Source organism: Fukomys damarensis, unplaced genomic scaffold, assembly GCF_012274545.1.
Source record: "Fukomys damarensis isolate Sample0158 unplaced genomic scaffold, DMR_v1.0_HiC HiC_scaffold_20, whole genome shotgun sequence".
NCBI classification, from domain to species: Eukaryota; Metazoa; Chordata; class Mammalia; order Rodentia; family Bathyergidae; genus Fukomys; species Fukomys damarensis.
The window spans coordinates 4,043,916-4,047,803 of record NW_022900932.1 but is presented as its reverse complement, the minus strand read 5'-3'; positions in this window follow the sequence as shown (position 1 = coordinate 4,047,803).

Below are 3,888 nucleotides of genomic sequence, written 5' to 3'. Positions count from 1 at the left end.
AAAAAAAAAAAAAAAAAAAAAGACCGACAAGGTGGAATGGTCTGATGGAGAAAAGGCTGCTCACATCGTGGTGGCCAGAAAGGAGAGAGAGAATGGGGCCGAGGGCCACAGAAGGAGATGTGCTCTCCTAGGTCACATCACGAGTAACCCACCTCCACTAACAGCCATCCGCGGTACCACATCCCAGAAGCCCTGCCTCTAAATACAGGAGGCTTTGAGGGAATTTCCAGATCCAAACCGTAGCCAGCATCTGAAAGGTCCTGTGAGACCTTCTAGACGTGACGGGAGCCATTCTTCAAATTGACTGCTGTGGAGCAGAAACAGGTAAGTACAGGTGTCAAAGCCAATCAAGCTACAAAGTAGCCTTTTAGTTTATTTTAGGTCATTTTATAATAAATAAGTTGCAATTTTAAAACTAAATAAAAGGATGGAAAAATGAGTACATAATTCACAAGCTAATAAGAAGGAAAATGAGCAAAACAAAACAAAACAAAACAAAAACCCTCAACTAAACAAAAGACCAGAAAGAAAAAAGAATATAAGAGCATAGTAAAAGTAGAAAAGAATAAAATGATGGCAGATTTATTTATTTTTTTGTTTTTTGCAGGGCTGGGGATTAAATTTAGACCATATTAGGCAACCACTCTACCACTGAGTGATAGATACCCCAGCCCTAATGATGGCAGCTTTAAACTCAGGGTTTTTTGTTTTTGTTTTCTGGGAGGGGGTTTTGAGACAGGGTCTCACTATGTAGTTGAGACTGACCCGGAACTCACTATGAAGCCCAGGCTGGTCGGATCCTCCTGCCTCAGCCTCCCGAGTTCTGGGATTACAGGTGTGCACCACCACGCCCGGCTTACACTGTAGAAAAGATAACTACTGCACCTGCCTGGCAAGTGCAAGGTCCTAAATTCAATCCCCAGTACTAAAAAAAACAAACAAGCAAACTATAATGAGTGACACATTTCTGGATAAGTTTAATGAAGTTAAACTTAAGAAGTGTGATTTCACTTAATATGTTAAGAAAATTCCACAAGAATAAAGCAAATGAGGGAACCACAGTGCTTGACCCAGTGCCAGCACTATGCCCTTGAATTTCCAGAACTGGAAGTCAAAACAAACCTCTTTATTTGTTAAATACCCTCGGGTATTTCAATATAGTAGTAAGAGGTGGACTCCTAAAAACTCCCACACACATGGAACTGCAGAAGCACTCTGTGTTGTGAGATCTAGCAGGAGAAATGGTTTCTTTCGTTTCTCAAACATTCCTTTAATCTGACATGAGGGATTTGTTCTCTAATATGAAATCGTCCTTGCGTCCTTGGAATTAGCCTTGCTTCCTCACGATTCCTTACATTTTTGGGGGCACCTCTGACTTGGCTTGCTAGTATTTTAATATTTTTGCATACAGACTATCAGATGAGATTGCGATGATTTGCTTGAGAAATTACATTGCTCCGACCTCAGAACGAGCTGGGAATGTTCGCTCTCACCATGTTCTCTTTTCTGGAAGAGCTTGTAGAAGACTGGAAATAACTCTCTCTTCAATTTCTTGTTTCTCCCAGGGAGTCGGTAGAACTCACTGACTTCGTCCATTTCTGCTACTGTAACAAAACAGCGGAACTGGGAGATTTGTAAAGCCGGGTTCTGGAGCAGGTTTGGTGTCTGGGGAGGGTGCTGTCCCTGCTCCCAAGATGACCCTTTGCTCCTCCAAACGTCTCTCTTAAGCCCCGGCGACCACTAGTCTGCTATCTCTAATTTTGTTATCTCAAAAATGTTTTGTGAACGGAATTATACATTGCGTAACATTTTGGGATTGGCTTTTCCTCTCAGCAAAATTCTCCGAAGATTCGTCTAGGTGGAGGGCTTTAGCTATCATTTGTTCACTACTGTGGCTAAGTACCAATCCACACTGCGAATGTACCCCTGTTTAATCGTTCATTCACTGAAGGACACTGAAGTTTAGGTTTTTATGGATAAAGCCGCTGTAAATATTTGTGCACAGGTTCATTGTGTGAACATAAATCTTTATTTCTCTGGGATACATGCCCAAGTGTGCAATTGTTGAATGTTATAACAATGAGAAAAAAAAAGAATATTATGATATTTGCATGGTTAGTTTTGTTTTTTAAGAAACTCCCAGACTGAGTGTGGTGGCGCATGTCTGTCATCCCAGCACCCGGGAAGCTGAGTTAGGAGGATCTCCTTGAGTTCGACGCCAGCCCCTGAACTGCAAAGCGAGACCCTGTCTCAAAAGAAAGAGAGAAAGAAAAAGAAACTCCCAATCTGCTTTCCAGAAAGGCTGCACTGATTTACCTTCCCACAAGCAATACATGAATAGTCCAGTTTCTCTGCACCCTTGCCAGCATTTTATTTGTTTATTTATTTATTTTTTGGTACCAGGGATTGAACTCGGGTCCTTGCACTTGCAAGGTAGACCACCAAACCGCTGAGTTAATCCCCAGCCTAGCATTTTATTTATTTTTTATTTTTTAAATTGAGTTTATTGGTACATTTTAGGTATACATTACAGTTACATTCATTATTGGTATCTTGTGCCTTTACATGACAGGTCTTGGTTCTCATTTTTTTTCCTCTTGTCCCTGCCCTCCCTTCACCCCCTCCTCCCCTCCCCTCTTACACTTTATTTCCATTTTTTCATTTTCTCATACTTTTTTCTTTTCCCTTTTTCCCTTTCCCCTACCCTTCCCACTTTCCCTATACCTTTAGCCCTTTTCTTCCTATTTCACATGGTCAGTTATCTCTTTAGGATCTTGTGTACTATTATAGTTTTTCACACCAGAGAGACTATTCGGTATTTACAAGTGTGACTTATTTATTTCACTTAGGAGTATATCCTCAATATGTGTCCATTTTCCTATAAATGAATCTAATTTCTCATTCTTTATGGCTGAGTAGTATTCCATTTTATAGAAAAACCACATCTTCTTCATCCAGTTTCCAACTGAGGGGCAAGTGGGCTGTTTCCAAGTTTTAGCTATTACAAACTGTGCCACTATAATCATAGGTGCGCATATATCACTGTGATATGATTCTTTTAGTTCTTTTGGAAAGATACCCAGCAGAGGGATGGCTGGGTCAAATGGAACCTCTAGTCCCAGCTCTTTGAGGTATCTCCATATTGATTTCCATAGTGGTCGCACCAGTCTGCACTCCCACCAACAATGGAGAAGGGTTCCTTTCTCCCCACAACCCCGCGAACATTTGCTATTGTGTGATATCTTGATATCAGCCATTCTTTGCGGGGTGAGGTGGAATCTCAGTGTTGTTTTCATCTGCATCTCTCGAATGACCAGTGATGTGGAATATTTTTTTCATATATTTATTTGCTGCTTTTACTTCTTTGTCTGAGAAATGTCTGTTGATTTCAGATGCCCATTTTTTGAATGAGGTCTTTATATTGGGGGGGCTGATTGTTTTGAGCTCTTTATATATTCTAGATAATAGTCCTTTGTCCGAGGAGCATCTGGTAAAAATTTTTTCCCACATTGTAGGTTGTCTCTTAGCTCTGTTGATGGTTTCTTTTGCAACTGCAGAAGCTTTTTAATAAGATGAGATCCCAGTTGTTGATTCTTTCTGCTAGTTTCCGTGCTACTGAGGTTTTGTTCATAAAGTCTTTTCCTATGCCAATGTCTTCCAGAGTTCTGCCTAACTTATCTTCCAGCAAGTTTAGTGTTTCTGTTTTAATATTTAGTTCTTTAATCCACTTGGATTTTAATTTAGTGCATGGTGAAAGGTAAGGGTCTAGTTTTAATCTTTTTGCCAGCATTTTATATCATCAAAGTTTTGTCTTTTAGCTACTATAAGAGGGGATGTTAATATTTGTATTGTGGTGTTCGTTTGTACTTCCCTAGTGGCGTATATACA